This window comes from Chroicocephalus ridibundus, chromosome 11, assembly GCF_963924245.1.
Source record: "Chroicocephalus ridibundus chromosome 11, bChrRid1.1, whole genome shotgun sequence".
NCBI lineage: Eukaryota > Metazoa > Chordata > Aves > Charadriiformes > Laridae > Chroicocephalus > Chroicocephalus ridibundus.
The window spans coordinates 9,564,762-9,586,812 of NC_086294.1; the positions used below are offsets into that span (position 1 = coordinate 9,564,762).

The 22,051-nt window shown below is 39.3% G+C and overlaps 1 protein-coding gene across 1 annotated transcript in view; it reads left to right on the top strand.

Annotated features, from left to right (window-relative positions):
- Positions 1-22,051, top strand: part of LOC134522126 (uncharacterized) — an 87,239-nt gene that overhangs the window by 25,696 nt on the left and 39,492 nt on the right. The gene's annotated exons all lie outside the window — the stretch shown is intronic.

A 22,051-nucleotide genomic window follows, 5' to 3' on the forward strand; every position in this document is an offset into this window, starting at 1 on the left:
GGGCGAAGAGAGGGAACTGGGGCACTGTAGTCAGCTCTCCCAATTTGTGCTATTCTGCAGTGCTTAAGTTTTGCGGAGGTTAAAGCTGTGTTTATATGCCAGCACCGGTTCCATGGCAATGCCATCGCTTGTATTCTGTATTGAAATGCAGCACATAATTTGGATTGGCTACAGCAGGACTGCAAAAGCTGTAGATAATTTGACAATAGCGTCTTGGCAGGTTGGTCTTTTTTGGCAAGTAGTTTTGCAATTTCAGTAGCATCAGGTAGCCCAGGCATGTTATTTTTTCTGGAGAGCATACTAATGACATTCTCTAGAAGGGCAGATGGAAAAGCCAAAAGAGTGATGGGGTTTGCAGTCAATTTTGGTAGCTTTAAATGAGGCAGGATCAGGGAGTACAAAGCAGCATAACCAATTCACCCTAGAAAAATAGTCTTCAATTTTTTCTTCAGTAATTAAGATTATTTTATTTACGTCTGTTAAATGTAGCTTGAAAGAATGAAGTGAAGTAAAAGATTAGGTGCACCACACCTGGCATTGCCATGTGCCACAACCAGAACTAAGCATGGAAGAGTTCTGCTGTTTCTTTCCTGTTGTAACTGCCCTTACCCCATAGGCTGTCCATAGAACCAGGTGTGTGCAGAACCACATGCTGGAACAGTTTCTGTCCACTACAGTTCTTGTGATGTTTTTGAAACACACCAGTAATGACTGTAGAAATGAATTTGTAACACATTTCATAAGGTAGAAGATTTCTAAAGCAGGCTTTCCTAGTGCATTTGTAGTTTGTGTTTTGTTTGGGGATTTTTTATTTTAGTTTTCTGGCTCTAGGAAAGAAGAAAAGAATATTAGGGAATCAGTACTGTTCAAACATTTTCAAAACAGAAAATATCAATGAAGATGATCAGAATTGCCAAATAAAATGTACAAAACTATTGTTCCCCCTCCCTAGACCTCATTAGGTCTTACCTAGGGACTACGTTGTAGTGACAAAGTGCTTTACAGGCATTGATAAGTTTGTTGTCACAACATCCTCTGAACAGATATCCTTACATCATCCATCTTTAGAAGAGATGATCACAGAGAGCTTAAGCAAGCTGTATCACTTATATATTGCATACCATTGTATACCTAGGATTAGAATTCAGGAATTTCTTGTTCATAGTCCCAGACAATTAGGACACATAAAGTTAAAAACAGTTGCAAAATATTAACCAAGTTTTAATGAACCTCAATAGTTTTTGTTCCTATGCCAATGCTTCATGCTTTGTGTGATATTCAACAGCATTTTTCACTTCCTGAGAATGGAGTTCCATCCCTCATTCTTCGTATCTGTTTCCATGTTGCCTCCTTCTATTAAAACTCTTGGAGATGTTTTTGTAATGGTGAGGAGAAATTGATACTTATCAGAGTATACTGCAAACTGCTTAGCCTTGTGGAGCTGGAGCTCAGTCCAGGTTTTTCTGAGTCAGTCACTGACTATGGTTTGTTTCTTTGGCAGTTATGGCTGAGGGGAATTTTAGTGTGATATAAATGAGCTCTTACCAGCTGACAGTAGGTTTTACATTGAGCTCTATGTTTCCAAATGTTTGTGTTTCTGTTGGTTGTCATTATAGCATTCAGGTTCACTGAGAAGCCAGATGAGTAATTTGGCAGAAGCGGCGGGAATTTATTTTCCTGTGATCTATCAACTCTATACAAGTTTGTGTTGAATATCCCACCAACTCCAGTGGGCTTGCATTGAGAGATGGGTGGAGTTTGAAGTGTCATTGCTGATGCTCATCCCTCATCTTACTGGTATAATGTTGACTTTCTCCATTCCAACAAAGAGAACTTGCACTGAGCTGTCATTTATTGTATCTTGTAAAATTTCATCAGATAATATGTTCTGGTCAAGGATCAAATCAGATCTTGAAAAAGCAGGATGTCAAGTATATCCTTTCCAACCACATGTTAAGGTCATAAGTTGTATTTGAAAACAAGGAAAATATGTTTTCCATGAATAGCACAAAGGAATATCAGCTTTAGTTTTTTTGGAAATTCCACAAACAGTTACACACTAAATGCTGTATAAAACCATGATCAGCTTTTTAAACCCCATAAGATGGAAGGGCTGCCAGCTTACTGAAGAAAAATAACATCTGTATAGAACTTCCCTAAAGCAACCACAGGTTGAGGCAGTGGTCCCTGGTGGCAGAGGCCTTAACCATGGCCTTTCTGTGTCCAAAGCTCTTCCTGAAAGGGGAATTTCTCCTGCATTAGCAGCCCTCTTCATCCCCAAAGTGAGCAGAGAGCGGTTATGTGGCAAAAGCACAGCATGTAATAAGTAGCCCTTTATTAGAAGGGCCTTACCTTTTACAGAAAAATGCTTTGAAATTCTCCAGAATGGTTAAAAAAAAAACCTAAAAAGCAATATAATAGATTTAGTTTTGTATTAAATAGAGTTGTCTGAAATATTTTCTAAGAAACACTCTCAGAGCTTCACAGAACCATCTAGAAAAGGAGTAGTAGATCAGAGAAAACCACGTGGAGATGTCACCTTCTCCCCTAGGAGCTGAGTTACTCTTCCCTTAACCCCAGCGTGCTGTAGTAACTCGGGTTCTACAAAGTCCAATTCGAAGCCATCTGGGTCAAATTTGTCCCAGGACTTAGAAGAATGGCACATACAGAATATTGACTCTAATAGATTGTGTGGATTGAAAGGAGTTAACTTAAAAGAATATTGCTCTCTATGTCTGTCTCTCTAAGATGTTGCAGGAGGGATAAACAATTTTGTCACCCACTGTTAAGGTCAAGAGCAAGATACAGTATTACCGTTTCCAGGACTATACAGCAGCTAATGTAATTGCTTCTGCTCCCATGTCTAGCTGGGTTTTGGGGTAAGTGCAATAATGACAGTGGGTGCAAAAGGCTTTAATCACTGTTTTAGCCCAGATAAGACATGACTGATACTTTTACATTGTAAATGCTACGAATGAGCAGTAGTAATAATGTTAAATAGAGGGTTTATTTAGGAGGTTTTAAGGATGATGAGAGAACATAGGGATGTTACAAATAGATAATCTGCTTTGAAGCCAGAGAACATGACAGTGAAGAGCCAGCCCTGAATGCTGCATAGTAGAAAGGACACAATGTTCGGGTGAAAGAGCTGATATCAAAGGGCTGTCAGGGGAACTCTAATCTCAGCTACAGTGGTGTAAATCATAGAATCATAGAAAGGTTTGGGTTGGAATGAACATTTACAAGTCATCTAGTCCAACCCCCCTGTAATGCACTGGCACTGTAACCAAGATCAGGTCATACTTAAAACTGATAGCAATGAATATCAAGTACAAGATGAGAATGGAGTCAGGTTTTCTGGTGGTGCGAGCGATCTAGGATCAGCTGAGATTAATGCCAACTGAGAATCTCTCCAATAGGGTACAAGCCAGCGCTCCCCAGAGTCAGACATCGTATTGCTAGCCATGAGAGCTGCGCTGGCCCAAACCAGAGGATCCTCGATCTGCAATAATCCCATTGCAACTGATGATAAAATTGTGATTGACATCAAGGCACATATGGTCATACTCTTAATTTAATGAGCATGTGACAAGGAATATGTTCTTGCTGCATTATTTTCAGCTCTTTCCTGTTATACAAACTGTAATTTCTTTAAACACACAGAAAAAAAAGTAGTTAGTTGTAGGAAGTTATCACAAGTAAGTGAACTGATGTTAAATTTAAAAGAACTGACATTAAAGTTAAAGGTCTTCTGCCTTCAAACACCTTTTCTTAAAAGTATGGTTCTTTGAGGACAGATGACCTCCCTTCAGTAATCCTTGTACTGAACAAGTCAACAAATTCACAGTGCTTGAGTTCCTGTCTGTGTTCATCTTGCACTGACATGAAAAGTGCAGACAAAGGGCATCTAAGCTCTTGCTAAGTCAAACTGTACTTTCATTTGTATAAATGTAAGCAGTATAAGCCCGTGGACAGTCCATGATGAATTCCAAAGCTCTTTAACATTTTTTCTGTCTGCCATGTGGTAGATCACCTTAAGGGCTACACATTGGCAGAGACGTTTGACTCAAGGCATAATAAATTGTTTATGCAGCAAGCAAGTTCGTAAACATCTGTTCTAAGGCAAATTGCAAAACAGCCCTACCAGGAACCTCTGCACAGGAGCAGGAAAAGTCAGTGAAGTCAGAAAGTTCAAGAAAATCCGTGCAAAAAATTAAAAGGCCTGAAAGAATATCCCTTATCATTCCTAAAAGAGGAAATAAAACCCCAGTCTTCTTTGTATTAATAACACTGAGTGTGTCAGTGTAACTTAATCATATGCTACAAACAGCAATTTCAAGGACAAAACTATCAACCACAGACAAAACCAGCTTTGATACTTCCTTTCTGTAGGAAGACAGAGGTATTCCATAATCTGTTACCTAGAAATTGAATCTTGGTAAATTCCAGCTGGAACTAACAAACAGGTCTGTAAAGGGAGGAAAACATTTATTGATGGCTATAGCAGATATTCTATTCTTTGTGAATTGTGGTGGGAGATTTTTCAGGTCACTACATGAAGAATGTAAATGCAAATCCTTGCTTTACGTAGTTTCCCGTGCAAGGGCTAGGCTTAAAGTGATAAAAATATGCAGGTATTAATACTGTTAATTAGAAGAGAAGAATCACGTGTACCTTTTCCGAGTAGCTGCACTGCATGAGAAGCAAAAGGAGTGAAAAATCTAGCATCTGATTTATTGTATTTATCTGTCCGCTACTTTCTTATTGTGTCAAGGTAGTGAGTTTTCTTTATGGGCCCTTTTTCACACAAAGCAGGAAAACGTTGTTTTCTCAGCTATATGCAGCCTACTCCACTTGGATTTTTTAGCCCACCTCTGATGCCCACAGTCTCACAAAGCTCCACAGTCCGCTGATTGCAATTTAAGAAGATCCAAACACTAGAGGTACTTCACTTGATGAAAACTGACAAAAGTGATTAGGCAAATAAGAATACCTAGATAAAGTTTAGTGCAGTGAAGCCAGCAATTGAGATTTTCTAAGCGTTAGCCTAAAAACCTGTAGAAAGAAATTATACTGTAATATTTGACATTCTCCTTCAGTTGCAAAAAGACAGGTCTGGCAATAGTGTCCTTATTGTGCTACTTGGGAACCACACACTGTCCACAGTAAGTGATAGAGACATTAACAATAAGCTGTAAAGGTATTACAGGGTGGAGCACTGAGAGCTCACAGAACTGAAAAAGCACTTCACTGTACAGCATTAGGTTTCAAAGAGAAAAAGAGAGCAGGCATTGCTGCCAGAAATGTCTTTATATGTGCCTAATTAGGATGTTCAATTTAATTAAGCTGTTATGTATTATAATTTTTGATAAAATTGGTTTGATGCGTTCTGAGGACAGATGCTGCTGACAGACTAAGACACATTAGCTCTTTACTGTACAGCAGACCTTCAGTGGTGTTGATATCTGTAATCAGAAGCTGTGAATTTTCTTTTTTTTTTCTTTTTTTAACATTAAGATAATTTAAAAATATATTTCTTGAAGCTTTTCTTGGTTTACAGTCTTCTAATAAATGAAATGCCTAGGGCAAATTTCGTATCTGCTGTTAATGTAAGTTCTATTTGGCATTTAGAAGAGTAATTGGGCAGCAGAACTGGCTTTGAACTGCTTTAACATCACCTGCATCCCTAAACCAGTAATATTCAGGTTTATTCTGCCAGGGTACAAAAGAGCAGGCTCAGGTCTACTCTGCATGCTGTTCTTTCCTGACAGATCCTGGAGGACTTTTCTAGAAACCAAAACGTTGAATAGACTTGTACTCAATATTGTAACGGCTCCCTGGATGGATTGTGCCTAGTAAACCCATGAAAAGTTTGTGTGAGTCAAAAATTGTGCCTTATGAGCAGTTCCTGGGGAAATTAGATTATAGCACCTTAGCACTTGTGAGGCTGGTGCCGTCTCTCCATAAATCCGTGAATGGAGAATATTCCCTTCTTCATTTCCCAACATTGAGTCCTTATAGTTGCTGCTATAGTAGAAGGAACTGTAGCTTCTCTTCTTCCATAGAAAAGGTTGAAAGACACTAGAGGGAGAAAAGTTGTTGAGGACCTAAGGGAGCTTGGTCAGCATAATATGCTGCTTTCTTCCTTTGGTCCTCTCTACCTGAATGAAGGACTGATAAAAAACCTATCTGTGATCACTAGCTGGGCAGCAGAATGACTTACACTCATGGCTGAGAGGACAATCTAGACCATCTAAACCATTCTTCCTTTTTTTTTTTTTTTTAATTTTAAACCTTATTAAGGAGGGTCCAGAAGTAACATCCTTGTCCTTCGTCTGCCTGTCCTTGTAGGTAGTGCAAGCTGGAGGGACTGTTTGTAATGTGATTGTTCTTTCACTCATTTTCTCATTGGAAAGCTTTTGAGCAGTCTCATTTTTTCTCAGAGAAACAGGCAAACACAGGCCAGCTGTTTTTTGTCATGCTCGGGCAACTTTGAAGTTGGTCTTGTCAGCATGGTTGTTAGTAGCCTGGAGCCTCTCCCTCCATCCTTTCCTCCCAGCTGTGCTCTGGGTTTTACGTGTGCAACTTGGAATGGATTAGGGCTGATGTTATGAAGTACAGAAAGTTCTTACATCAGATATATAGCAATGCTGCATTTGGTTTGCTACATGTTTGGGGGTTCTGATTTTTAAAAGGAAAAATTTAGGAATTAATAATAGTAATAATAATAGCATTCAGCTGGAAAATGCTAACTCCGATTTAAGGATGACCACAGTCGGACCTAGCCAGACATACTCAACAACTGTAGCATTATGTTACCAAGTAACAACTTTCAATCTCAGGCTAAGTAGAATTTATTTCCATATAGCTCTGCTTACTCCTCATTTCCCTGTTCCTCGAGTTAGTCAGTGAGAAACGTGAAAATCAAATTAAAATGAGTTTTAAAGGTGGAGACACAGTTGTGACTGTTTTTGAAAAATCAGTCAAACCAATCTTACAAACTCTAAGATTTTCATGACTGGACAAAATCCTTCCACGGCTCTCGGATCAGCTCTGATAATATCTGAGATTTCATTACTAGTATGGTCACGGCAGGAAGGAAAGAGGAATCATGTAACAACTTCTGTCTTCCAGCTGCTGTGGGATGAGAAATAAAATTTCAAGCAATTGGAGCAGTAAATAAATGAAATTTATGAAACAAAGGGAAAAATAGGTCAGCACTGCCATTTTTGAATTTTTTTTCCTAAGAAACTATCCCCAGAGAGTCTGGCTCTTCTCACAGAGGTCTGTTTCCTGGCATTTAATTGCAAGCCATCCCTCTTCCCATCTTCATCTGAACTTCACAGCAGTTGGAAGGAGAGGATAGAACAAATTTCTTCAGGAGAAGGAATTAAAAATCATAGAAGTGTATATTTTTACAGAAAGCAGTAACATAAGAATGGCCAGACAGTCACAGGACAGTCAATGGAATTAAACGTTAACTGAATTTAAAGTGGAAACATAAAAATAAATGCTTCTTGCGCAACATGTGATTAACTCTGGGAACTCACTGCCACAAATATTTATTGGAGCACACTGCAAAGTACAGTTCTATAAATAAAAAAACCCATGCTGCATTAATAAGAGAAATATGCTATATATGATAATATAAACTGTAGAATTCATCCCAGAAGAACATAAAATAATTAAAAGTAAGGAAATGTCTGCCCATGCAAGCTGTTGTTGTTTTTAAGACAGAGGCATTTTTATGCCTCTTTGAGCTGCCCACTGGGACTTATCTAAGATCCTCTCCCATGAAGCAAGCTGTTGAAGGTTGGTGAGCCAACCGTCTGGAGGAACCAGAGCAAAGATGGTCCTAGTCCACTTGCAGCCAGTACTGCCAGTCCACAAATGCAGGCAGGTCGTGTCGGTTGTCATTAAAGCAGAAGCTCTCCCTGCTAAGGAGCCAGGCTGGATTAATGCATGAAATCAATGTGCCTCGACAGCCTGTGCTGTCTGGGACTTTTCCTTATCACTCAAAGTGTGTCTTAGCACAAATGCCGGGGGCAATGATTCTTCAGGGAGCAGAGGAGAACACAGGGAGGGCACACACTAGAAAATGTATGCCATCTTCCCCTTTTCAGTACGTTAGGTAGATATGTTCCAAGATGGGGGATTGTTGTCTTTGTTACTTGGAGGAAAAGAAAAAAGCAAAACCCAAATAATGTAAAACTCCAACAACAACAAGAAGCACACAAATTCTCAGTGGTGAAGCACTGAGTCAGAGAGTGAAAATGATAGCTTTTAAAATTTCCCAGGAGATACGTAGCTTGGAGATTGTACTTTCAAAACATGACATACTCTGGTGACCTGAATAATATGACTAGCTAAAACAAACTCCTTGCTCCTACAACTGGAAGCTTTCTGTAGCATTTTACAAGCAGCAATAGTTGTGTGTGGCCTTTCACAAAGGAGGGTACAAAACCAGAGCCAGGTCACACATTAGCACTGCAGTCAGACAACTTATTCATCAAATATGTGGCAGGGCTGTAAAACCCTCCTCATTACGTACACAGATTAATACTGAGAAGTGATGCGAAGGCTGAGTTCAGGTCTGTCTCTTACCTGTAGCCACTGCTTAACTGTCCATCATTCATCATGAACAACTAACACTAACATGCTATTCTTTGCTAGAGACCACAGAAGCTTTATTGTTAATGAAAATATAAGATAGACACATGTTGAATCGACAGCTTGAAGAGGAGTTGAAGTGTTGTCTTCCCAGGAGTCAGACACTGCTTATTCTACCCTGGCTGTTTAGAGAGTGCTTTGAGAACGTGGAAAGCAAACGGCTGATTTTAAAATCGTTAGGCGTCTTAGAAGTTGAAAGGCCTAAACTGTGAGTGTAAGGACTCCAGTAATGTTTGGTATCACAGGATTTCCCAGGTGGGCAAAATCTTCATGTAGTCATCCCAGAAATCTTCATCATCTTCATAGCTGACCCTTTGCCTTCGTTTGTTTTAAATCTGCTGCTTTCCAGCTACTGAAGCTGAGGTGAATTCAAACCTCATCTACCCTGGTCTTTCACTTACCCTGTGTTTTGTATCACCATGAAGGATGTGGAAAGGAAAGAGAGTATGTATTTTGAGAGTCTATAATTATAATGTAAATACTATTTAACATTCACAAGACTATGCATGGGAAAGAATATTTGCCCTTTAAATGTGTGATGTTGAATTAATGGCATCAAGCAGTATGACCTCGCTTAACATGCCTGTACTCTTTCTGGATATCCTCGGTGCTTTCACGCTGCGAGTATCACACACAGAGAGGCAGATGCTTCTGCCTTGCCTTGACTGCAGAGAGTATCAAGTGTGAGAAAGATGCTGCCAAGATGTGTGATAAAACCACAGTATGCAATTTCTCACACATCAACACTGTCATTAATTAAGACAACTTGCAAACCTGGATGGGAATGGGGGTTTAGTGTGGGTTTTTTTGGCTGTACTCTTTATAAAGGAAAAAAAAAAGGCACATGGGTATTTCTGTTTTCCTGAAAGAACAGAGTTTGACTGACTGCTGATACGCAACTTTCAAACTGAGAATAGTAGTGGTGGAGCAGGAGAGTCTGTCAGTTTGAGTGATCAACTACTGGGAGTTTTTTTCTCTTATTCTTCTTGAAGTAGTAATATTTCTCATATTCTCCAATTCTGAGGCGTGCTGCTGTCTTCCCAAACTCAGATTGATTGGTGTGTGCTGTTAAATCTAAGTACATGCTGCTTGAATACTAGCCAAGTTCACTTCCAAGAGACTGACTTTTCAATCTTGATCAAATTATGACTCAGTGAACTTTCAAGCTGTAGAAAATCTGCTTCCTAGCTAAGGACAACATAAGGACAGCTTGTATTCAGCTGATCTTCTTATTCGCACCCCATGCAACACTAACAACCTTCAGGGTGATATTTGTTCTGGCTATAGGCTGTGGAGTACAATAAGATGGTCTTTCTCATTTTGTTCTTTAGTGCCAAGAGAGCAGCAGCCTGGGGTGCTTACGATCTGCTTGCTCCCCTTTGCCCACTGACTGATGAACATATGATTGCCCAATTAGTTACCACATGTAGGAAAGAGAACAGGAACAAACAAGGCAGATAATGTAACTTATTTCATTCAGGAAGCAAAAGAAAATGGAACTGCATCCACAGCATTGGTGTGAAGAAATACCGGAAGGAGTACTAGAAGTGTTAGTTGAACAATGTTACATTTTGCAGAGAGCTTTATTAGATGGAGAAAAAATTATTATTAGTAAAACCTTTCAGAGAAAAAATTTAAAACAGAATGCAGTTGGTTTGGAAAAGGCAAATTTTTAAAGGTTTAAAAACAAAACATCAATTCAATTTCTAAACCTAATTGAAGACCTAACAGGACACATGTTGTTGAACACTGGAGAATAAAATTGCACTGTAGCAGAGAAGAAGAAAGCCAGAAGCACTATTGCTCAGGAACAAGCGCAGAGAAAGCAAGCACTCCAGGCTAACTGGAGTAGTTCAGGGATGATCAAAGCCTGGGCTGGGAGAGAGGGAAGACATTTGCACGAAAGGCTACTCTGAGATACTCTGCGCAGGGACACCGATCAATACTTGCAAACCCCCTTACATTTTATATTGGTCTAACGGCTTCATATTTATGGTAATTGATTATTTCATGGCAGTTCTTTTCTTTGTCCTGCTTACCCCTCCTTCCTCTTTCATTCTGCTTTTCCTGTGAAAGCCGGATAGTTTATGAGGAAGAAGAAGCTATTTACTTATGGAAGATAATTCCTGCAAAAACTTCAACATTCTTTGCAGTTAAAGAATCTTTCAAATGCCAACTTGTAAGTCTTCAGTCTTCTGAGGTGGTATTGACCTGTAGATAGATAAAAGGAAAAAAGAAATTTAACTGACTCATGCAGAGACACCCTGCTCATCCCTTGAACTCCCCCAAGGATTTCTGGCTTGTGCCTGAAGTGTCTTAAGAGTTGTAGGACAGCAATTTGTGCGCAAAATCCCAACTTATTACAAAATGAGGCTTACAAATATCCTTTTCTTTCAACTTCTCCATTATTTTGTCCCTAGCGTAAATGAAGCTGAGATAGTACTGTGTACAAGATGTACAGTGTAAAGTAATAGTAAATGCTGGTTGTGAAACAATTGCTAAATGCAGGTAATACCGATACTTTCAGAGATGAAAGCTAAAAGTGTGAAGGGAAAGGTAGGGTGAAAGCTGGATGAAAATTTCCAGTCCTCGTATCTGCAGTTAAAATTCACATTGTTACTGAATTTTCTCTGCTTTCTTTTTATTTTATGCAAATAAATGGTGACTTGTTTTTTCTTTGTCACTGTAATGAATGTAAAACCAGGAGAGACCTAAATTCAAGAAACATGAAAGCTTGCAAAAGATTTGAAATAGGAGAAAATGATGGAGAAATGTCAGAGGCAAAAGAGCAAGACAGCTTCCTCCCTGGAGCCAATGTCTGGTTGAAAAAGTCCCAGACTGTGAAAATACTAATGATTTCTTTAATTTTTGTTTTTAATTTATTGCTCTTTTGTATCCACTGGGATGAGAAGCAGAAATATAAAAAAATTTCTGAGGGACACTGGAAGAAAACTTGGCTCAAGAAAATCCACTTTCAAAAAATGTTTATCTCAGGATTGTCTGTCATAGAAGGCCCATGGCAATGTCTGACTGTCTCAGTACTTCTTGAAACTGAGACCTTGAGCGCCTGCTTTACGAAGACCACTTCCTCAAAAGGAAACTTTAGAAATTAAAAGCAATTTATCACTTCTTGACATTTTTTCCTTAATAACGATACAAGAAAATACAAATTCCAAATTATGGAACAATTTAAATTCTTTCTATATTGTCTGCTGGGCTGCTTAGAAGAAATGCTTTCCCCTGAAAATTGTTTCTTATTTTCCCACTTTCTGTCCTTCCTGCAGCAGGTACTGCTGCAAAATCATCAATCTGAATAACTGGCTAACAATCTCATTACTGACAACTGAACTGATGGATGTTTCAAGCTAATAAATTCTAATTTCAATCTAACATATTCTATACTATAATTGTGATCTGGGAAAAAAACCCCAATCAATCAAACTAAACCAAGGAAATTACTTCTGGCTAGAATAAGTAGATATTTATGTCTATATTGTCTCTAGATTTCCTTGTCTCTGACTTATTTCATTAACCTGTATTTAATTTTCATCTGTTGGGACCTTTTTACTGAGTTAGAACCAAAGAAAATAAGTGCATTTTAAGAACATTTTGGAATTATTTTTAGTCCGTTTTCATAGTGGTCCAAAGCAGCTATAAAAGTTTTATATGTTTTTTCATGTTTATACAGAACATTTCTTGTTCTTAGAATTAATGCATTCTGCAGCATTCTGCCTCACGCAGGGCACTAAGGGTGCTGCTTTTCTGCTCTCGTGTTATATTTCACCTAGGAGAACTCTAGCTCAGCACTGCCTAGGCCAGACCCTTTGGTGTTTATCAGATGCAAAGATGGGCTAAGGAAGACTTAGGAAATGTGTTATTTCATGTCAGTACTTTCACAGTCGGTTTCACCTGGGATCGGGCCGTGGTGAAATCAAGGCCGTACATACACACTTTCTCGCAAAGTCAGGAGTGACTTTCTCCCTCGAGGGTGCTTTGTTCCCAGGCGGGACAGAGCTGCAGGTGCCCCGCAGCCTGTCCTCACCTGCCCCGTGGGACACGAGGCTTCCTCTGTCACTCAAGCTGCAAATCCTTATCGATGCATTTTAACAGATAACCAGAAAATTCTAGTAATTTATAATGAGCAAACCCTGGATCCAAATATTCCGATTTCAATTTGCAGTCTTCCTTCAACCCGCCTATGTTCACATCTAGATTTTGGGCACAGACCTCTGTTTCTTTGATGAACAGACGCTGAACTGCTGAGCTGAGTAAACCTACAATTTCCAGACTATTCGGAGGTTCCTATCAGGATTTCACAGCTCAGAGCCCCGTCTAGTTTCCACACAGCAAAGCACAGAGAGCAAAATTTGTGATACTGATGTTTAATTTGCTTTTTCTAAAATATTCCTTTCTGCTTAAAACTTTGGAAAAAACCCATGTACTACAACATTTGCTTTGTTAAGCAAAATTAGGAAATAAATATGATTTTCCAGTCTGTTTTCTTTTAGAAAATATTCTCAACTGGAATGGAACAGCTTGTGCTAAAATACCCAATTATAGCAGAACCTCTCCATGAGGCTATTTGACATTGTTTCTTTCTTTTCTGCAAACAATATGATAGAAACTAAAAGCTTGACGAGATTTACTTAAATGTATTTTATTCATTTCTTGTGCAGCAGGTAAATATGTGAGACACTGTTGTCATGAAGATTTATTATATCTATTCAAGTGTAAAGGTAGCATGGACTGTTTTAAAGAGCAAAGCTACTGAACTGTCATAACACGTATGTGCGTGCTTTTACCCTACCAGATTGCTCACTTAACAATAATGAATAAATGCTTACTGCGGAAAGTCTTCTCCTCACCCCAGTATACTAATTTTTGAGTGTTACATCTTCATGCATGACATCTCACTGATCCGGCACTTTTGTTCATGTCAGTAAAGAAACATCTTTACTAACCACAGGATACCTGAGCTGTCAGTGGAGGACGGTGTAGCGGCATTGTAATGGGTCTTTGTTTTGGGCTAACTGGTTTTATCTCTGTTGACCTTGGGTTTAGGTTTCATTGCCATTTGTCATGTGAAGAGCCAACAAAGGGTTAAAAAGTAAGCTGGAGGTAGCAGTTACTGAGATATGTATAGAAATGCTAATAATCTGAGGTTGTTCTGGGGTGCCTCCCGTCTGGGCAGGGACCATCTGGAGTTGGAGGGCACTGCAGGCGGCGCAGCACATTGTAGGCTGGAGTCCCCAGGTGGTAAGGGAAGCAGATAAGTGTGGGTATGGCATTAAAAAGCACAAGCAACAGGGAAGAAGGGAGAGGTGAAAAATGAATTAGACATCCTGTTTTCCCTCCTGGCCAAAGTGGGCTTCAAAAAGGCATCTTTGTACCTAGTCAGTCTGGCCGATGATTATAAAAATCAGCAGTGGCATTAATGACTGTGATCATCTTGCCCTCTGATTCCTAGGCTGGCCACAGAGGGGACTCCTGCAGATGTCTGCTTTAAAACAAGATTTTTGGAAAGATTGTGGCTCGGGGTAAGGAACTGCGTTTGGCTTCTGCTGAGTGTTACCGTCATCTTGGCAACTTGACTGCGCCTTGACTGCAGAAAGCTGTGACTTCAGCCCGCGTTTATGGGATGGAAAATAGCTATTCTGTCTGAGGGTTCATTTTTTTCTGTATTATCCCTTACATTTTTAAAGTACTCTTTCTCAACTAATTTATAGGACAGATAATTTAATCTGAGAGTTGAGTAAATGTGCTGAAACACAGCCTATACTGCACTCATACGAAAACTTATATTGTTTTGTTTTCTTTTATTCTGTTCCCTTGAAAGAAAATAGTAATTTTCACTGAAACTACAGAAAGAGATAATATTTAATGTGTTCTTTTTTTAGAAAGTGAAGATGAAAATTTTGTTTAGCACTGTTTGGAAATTGCTCTATTTTCATCTATCATGTGGTCTCAAACCATGGAGAAGTCTTATAGGCAAATATCTTTTTTTCTTTTCGGTGTGGTCTGCTAGAGAAAAAGGCAACATTATAAGAGCAGAAAACAGTAAGCTAAATCTACATAACTGTCAGAAAAATGCCTAATTCTCTCTGCAGAGAGAATTTATAACTTTATAGCAGTTACAATATTTAGAAGTGATGGGAATATAAAGTGGATGGTATTCACTAGGATATACTTACAGTGTAGCTCAAATATTTAATGTTTGGATAGTTATAGCACCCCTCTGTGGTAGGGAAGTGCTATTGTGTTCTTACAAAGAAATTAAAAGTTGCTTGCTGAAGGTCAGAGGAGGAGTCTTTCACAGTAAAATATTATATCTCTAATTAGAGATTAAGGCTCACATTGTAACCACTAGCCTTCTCTAACTGGATCGTTTCAGTGTGGTAATAATTGTCTATTTAAAAGGATCTTGAACGACACCTGAGTGGAACAAATTATATGGAAATTATGTTCATTATTTAGTAATTAAAAATTGCAGCAGTCCGGTCAGTTGGCCTGATCCCTAAAGGGCACACACCACAGTAAGTAATCTTTCAGAAGTTCTCCATGGTATTTTCGTACCCATGTGTACGAACTGAAAACAATCTCACCTTTTTCATTAGTAGGGCATGTAGTAGGGTAGGCAGAGATAAGAGGGACTATAAAGATTTCATAATGTTACCTCATTTAATAATATCCTTCAGGTAAAAACAGGCAGAGGGGAAATGGGTGAAAAAGTACATCTGACTCATTCCTAGGTCATTACGTAGCCACTTCTGAATCAGGGTGGTATTTATCAAGTGCTGCTGGCACTCCCTTTCCTCAGTCATCTTTTCTGGTGCTGGCTGCTATTGCGTACAAAAAGTATTTCATGGTTTTCCTCCTTTCTCGTGCTCATTTCCTGGCTTCTGGTGCCACAAAAGACTCTCGGATCTGATGCTCTATTTTTCTTTTTCTCCCAACATCTGACACTCAGGTTTCTTTCTTCTGGTTTTTTTTTTCTTTTTCTTTTTATTGTTTTTTCTTTTAACTAGTATGTGTCAGTAAAGTCCAGTGCAGCTAACAGAAAAAGTAGACTCTGTCCTTTGGTCAAACATAATGTGGATATAAGCCCTCGTGGCTGGGTTATCTCACAGTTTACAGTAACAAGACACCCCATTTGGTGAAGAAGTGATGTCTGTATTCTATCTGGAATATGTATAATTGCTGCAACTGACTTTGGTTGGTCGGTGCCATAGGTGGACAGAAGTAAACATCTTCCAGCCACGTGGGGGGAAATACTTGCTTTCCTGAGGAAAGCAGCATTAGAAAATGGGTCCTGTTGAGTAAATATTTAAAATGTAAATGAATTAGCCATTTAACTGAGAACTTGGTTCCTTCTCCAACTCTCTCAGAAGTTCTTGTCTTTTAATTGCTTTCTGCATCTCCAGCCCGATGCCCCACATGCTTTAGCTGGAAACCTAGCAGAGTTATATCCATGGCCGCTGGACTAAGCGGAGACTGGCCACTTTGGTTTTGCTGCTCTGTGGACAGCTTGTGTCAAAGATGGGATGTGATGTCACCACCCTGTGGTCATAAGAACCAGCTGCCACAGTCTTTGGGCCAGAAAAAGGTGAGAGGGTAGCAAAAGCAGGTAAAAAATGTTGAAATGAAAGTCAGATGAGGGTAATTGTCTGCATTAACGCAGATCTACTGTCCTGGAAGAGATCAGCTTATAGGCAGCTTCACTATCACGCCTTAAGCTGTCACTAATCCTGCAAGAATCCTAAATGTTTGGAGCTAAATGGTTAGTATTTATTAGGCTTTAAAGATCTGTTATAATTGTCTTCCAACAAGAGCTTGTTGGAAGTGTGGGGCTGAATAGAATTCTCTACTGATATGTCTGTGGTTTGTGAGTATGACTCTCCTGCAGATGATTTCATTCATACAAATAGCTTAAAATGAATAAAAATGGTTTAATAATTTCCTAACTGACCTATGCAATTTTTCTGCTCCTGTGCTGTGACCTAAGGCATCCCAGCCCTGCAGTGATGCTAACTTTGAGCAGCTCACCCAGGGAACAAAACTTAGCCCCTTCTGAACAAAATGTGTCTCATGTAGCTACCTTGTGGTAGCCATGGCTGGGGCATGGAGGAATGCATGCTATTTATAAGCACATGGCCACACATATGTATTTTTTAAATTTTTGTCACTTATGATAAACACAGTATAAAAGAGAGTTCCACTGGATAAAATAAAAACTGACGATTTGTGATAATTAGCAGCACAGTATCATTGGAGAAAGCAGGTGAATGGAAGAATAGGGATGAAGACAGAGCCAAGGGCACTGCTCAGCTCCCCAACTGCCTTAGCACGACTGCACTTTAATTCTGCTTTGCAGTGACCTCTAGGGACAAAAGAGCAGATCAATCTCTGATGAGATCATTAACAGGGAGAGTGATAGCACGTTTGGAATGGAAATTGTGCTCACTGAGCTGAGGTTGCCATTTCTCACCAGGCTCCCCTAGCCTCCTTGGTGAAAAAGGCAAGGGTTTATTTGTGAAAGTGGATCAAGATTTATAGCTTGGGTGGGCTCTTTAGACAAATGTTTCTTGTATTAGCAGCCCCATTGAGCTGATACAACATGAGAGAAGGCAGTAACTGATGAGCCTCAGGATAGAGGCTGTTCACCTGACTGAGAAAAAACTTGATAATTTTTCTCAAAAAGTTATTTCTTGGTCTGAAACTGCCCAGAGCTCTTAATGGATTGGATTTCCAAAGGTCAGGGGGCTGTTTTACTCCTAGGACTTTTGCCAAGAGTTAGGAGCAAGGCGGAATAGCCAGGTTATAAATACTCCCTTCATCCCAGAGTTTGTGACAGCTGCCATGTCATTCTTAGCCTTTCATTTCTTATCCAAGCAGGAGGAAACAAAGCCTCTGCTGGAGAATCAGGAAGGACCCATGGCATATTTCAAGACCTGCGTAACTAGAATTGTGGTCATGCTGTGCGGTTCACACTTAGTTTGTGAACAAACACTCTAGCATGTTCTCAGTGAGAGGCTGCATACGGCGAGGCAAATCACAGCTGCAATACTTCATCTGGCTTTCTTTTATAAGTCACAATGTGTAAAATTCCTGATACCAATATATGTCATAGCAAGGATCATAAGAAATCAGAGAACTCTGTAGTTATAAGATAGTTCACCAAATTTATTCAGCAGCATTCACTGTGTAAAAAGTTTTATCACATTCATAGCTGAGCTGTTCTCAGGATACTTCTGTATGTGACAGGTTGTGTTTGTAGGCAAAAAAAGACCCAACCCACTAAAATAAGTCAGCCATATAGAAAAAAAAAGTCCTTTATAAAATCAGTTCCATATCTTTTGGGATAGATGCCTATTACAGACATACATAGCCAGACCCCAGGAAGCAATTATAGGTAGCAATTCCAGAACTTCATAAATAAGCAAAGGCAACTTGTGTAGTTCTACTTTTTTGGGGGAACTTTAGGAGAAAGGAGCCATCTCACAGGTAAGATTCAGTTTTCCACCAGTATCATTGAACTAAAGAAGCATGAATGAAGCCCAGGGATATAGCAGACAGAAAGCCATGCAAAAAGGGACCAGAAAGATGCAAGTGACAAAAATGAGGAGGATATGCTGGGATAAGTTTGAAGGGAGCAGTTTCTCAAGGCCAAATAGCTTCAGTCTGTACTTTTGTGAGTATCCTGAGTAGTTCCAATCTTCTGCATTTACTGAATATCACTGTCTTCTTAAAAAACCTGTTTTGACATCAGCAGTGGGGAAATTCAGTATTTCCTGTTTCAGCAGCATTTAAGAATTCAAGTGTGTGCATAATCCCAAAGCAAATAATGACTGAGGTCTTTTGTTCTGAGCTACTTATGCAACTTTTAAGATAACTGTTTCCCTCTTTGACAGCCAAACTGGAGGGTTATGGACACAATTAACTATCAGTATTGTTTTTTCCCCAGTAGCGGGATCAGAGGATAAAGCAACTGATGGCCTGATGTCACTTGGAGCTATCTGGAGAAGGTCACAGGGCCAACATTGATCCACTGCCAATAAGGCCGTAAAACTCTTTGAGGCTCATCCTCCTTTGTGATTTCTGATACAGCCCAAGTTAGTCTTGGTAAAAATATGAAAACAACCCCTGTTGGTATGAAAACATTCCAAAAATGAAGTCTCTTGTTTTTGTCTCTGAGGTTTGGGTTATTTCTTTGTCATATATGGTAGGAAGCGTCACTGGGATGCTTGATGCTTTCTTAGATGCAAAGATTGTGTGAGAATGTTCAGTGAGGTTGTTCAAACTAAAACTATTCTTGAAGTGTGTAAACCAGAAACGTTTTTCAGTTGCAGTGGTTTTGCCATTTTAGGATTAGAGTTCAATGTTAACTTTTGCCCAACTCTTCTGGTGCAAGGGTAAAGGATCATGCCTGCAGATCTGTTAAAAAATGGCATTTCTATAATCCTGATCATTTCTGGTTATATGCTAACCTATAATAATTTTCTTGTCTGTTTGCCAGTTTAGATTTGCGTTTTTTAACTTTTCTTCAACTTGGTTACATTTCTTGCTTTATTTTCTGTCTCAAAATTTCACAATGTCTTAATTTTTTCTCTTCTGGTCCTATGAGGATTTATGATGTAACTATGAGGCTGGACTCAGTCCAGAGATTTGTAACTAGTTTAAATATCCTCAAAGTTTGGATGTGATCAGGCGATTTTGCCCCATCTTTTAAGTTCCCTGTTATTTGTATTTAATTGTTTTTTTCCTATTTTAGATATAGTCAGATAAAACTTTTCTGACTCATACAGGCTGCTGTCTCCATCTGAATTAATCACTGTTTAGAGATAATAGATATTGCTGTCAGACACATGGTGACATGTTTTTCCATCTTTCTGTAACTTGCTTTTCATGCATGGCGTTTTCTTTTTGTTGGGAAGGGCTGTTTTAATTTTGCGTAGAATGACTTTAGTTCACAGTTTTTTTCCAAGGCAATTTTTTGTCTGAATATTACATGTTCTTTCAACTCACAGATTTCTTTGCTTGAAGATGTCTATTTGTATGCTAAAATCACAGCCTTCAGAGCCATCTGACACTGGAGGTAGAATGAAAGCAGGGGACTATAAAATGTCACTGAACTGTTGATTGTTATTTGGTTCATATAAAGGAAAAGAAAAAAGCCTGGTGAAAATGAACATAGGAAATGAAATTTTGGCTTTCCACACTGAACAATCGGGTCAGTGAGTATTCCACACTATCAGTGCCAGCTAATTCAATAGTAATTGTTTCCACTGTGGTAATAGAAAAACTACTTGGGACAAGGGATGTTTCTTTGCAGATACAGGGGATATTTTGGCTGTGTTTTATGACTGAACTGTTAGATGAGACTCGGACACAGTCGTAACAAATACTCGATGAAAATTATAATCGATACTCAGCTGTGCCTAGCTTGACTCTTGGCAACAGAGTCAGCACATAAACTAAGTTGAAGGCAGGCAGAAAATTTCTTATAGAAGAGATGGCTTAATCCTGTAACATCAGTGTTTAGGTAGAGTTGATAGGAGGATATCAAAACACATCTGGAAAAGTCATAAATTGTCATTCTGATAAAGCTGTGGTTCAAGTCTCATCATTACAGGTTGTTTTATGAGACAGCAAGTGGCCAGGGTGTTGGAGAAGCCTGGTGCAAAGAGCGTCAGGGGACTGGATTGAGCAGTTCTCTGAGCCTAGAGGTGACCTGGTGGTTTAAATGTCCCTGCTTTCTCCCCCATCGTCTCATCCCTGCATGTGTCCTTTTATTGCTTTTGGAAATATAGTAGTTGTTTTCTCCTAGTTTTACTTATGTCAAATATTTAACAGGGTTGTCTATCCCTCAGCAAAGAGTGCTATAAAGAGGAAAAGAAAAAGCAAGCCAAGGACACGTAGTAGGTTTCCTGGGGAGCGGGTGAGAAAAGATGGGCTGTGTGTAGTGGCAGAGCTCCAGCAGCAGCATAAGGTATTCGGCCCTCCCTAACTAAACTACAGCTCTGGGTCACTAGTAGCTCTGACATGTACAACGCATGGCAAGTGATGTGAAGCTTTTCCTTTTGGAAGTGCCTGAGAAAAATAAATTTCCATTCAGCATTTATTTGTCTCTATTAGATCCATGCACACTTCCTATCCTGTCAGGCCATCAGTCTACCAATGCAGACACCGGCTGTACCGTGGTGCTGAAAGCAGCCTTCCTTTCATCTGGACTCAGTTCAGCTCCTTCTCCTCATGTTCAAATGATTTTGACTTGAAAGCAGCTTTCCTGACAGTAATAGCCATAAATGCAACCATTATCAGCTCTAGGCAAAAAGTCCTTGAGAATTTGATACAAAGTTTCTTTCTGAAAGCTTTTTTCTACACACATACACAGGCTTTTGCCAAAATATCTCTTGGCTTTGCATTAGCAAACTCAGGGTTACACGAGACATGAAACTGTATCTCCTCATTTTCCCTGTACTTAACTACTTCATTTCATCAACTATATAAATGCTTGCCATGACAAAAATTGGCTGTATGGATCCTTCCAGAAATTTACATTTTTGTTCAACACTAAACATATTACTTGTTCATTACCATTACTGTAAAGTATTTACAATTAACAGTATTCACAGCCTTTTTGAAACCCTACAGAGTTTTAGAGAAAATACTTGAAACCTCATTTACTGATCATATCTGTTCAAACAGGATCTGCGTTGCTTGCAAATTGTTGATGAGTATTGAAGTTGATACAATTTTACGAGTCATCTGGGCTTTTGAAATCATGGGTTTTCAGCTTCCAAAAAATAAGCCACATTTCAGAGCGTGAAATTAATCTGAGTTTCAAACGAAGTCTTACATTTCTGTACTAGCCCGTTGTCAATGTTCATCTCAACCATCAATGTAGCAGGGAGGTTTGGAGATTTGGAAGAAATGCTGTCAGCTCCTAGACTGGAGAGAGGAAGATGACCCAATCATAGGGATGTTCACTTGGAATAGGGTATTGCAGGGTGTGGTGGAAAATATATAAAATTAGTGGGTATAACAGCTACACTAGCTGACACCACCTTGACCTCAGTCTTTAAGACTTTAAGCCAGGTCACATCTGGCTTGTGTGGGAAATAAGTTGGGAGAAGGAGCTTTGGAGGAGCTCAACTCCACCATGACCAGACCTTTGCTGGCAAAGGAGACTTTCCTGTGGTGAAACTGGCAGCACTAGAGCAGCATCCCTCCTGATGTCTCTCGAGCTCATCCAAGAGCTCTTTGGACAGCAGAGCTTCTACCACTGCTAACAATAGCAAGGACATATCTAATTACTTACCAAATTACAAAAGAAGAATCCTATTGCCTTTGAGCTTTTTAAGTGATTTTTCCATGCATTGTT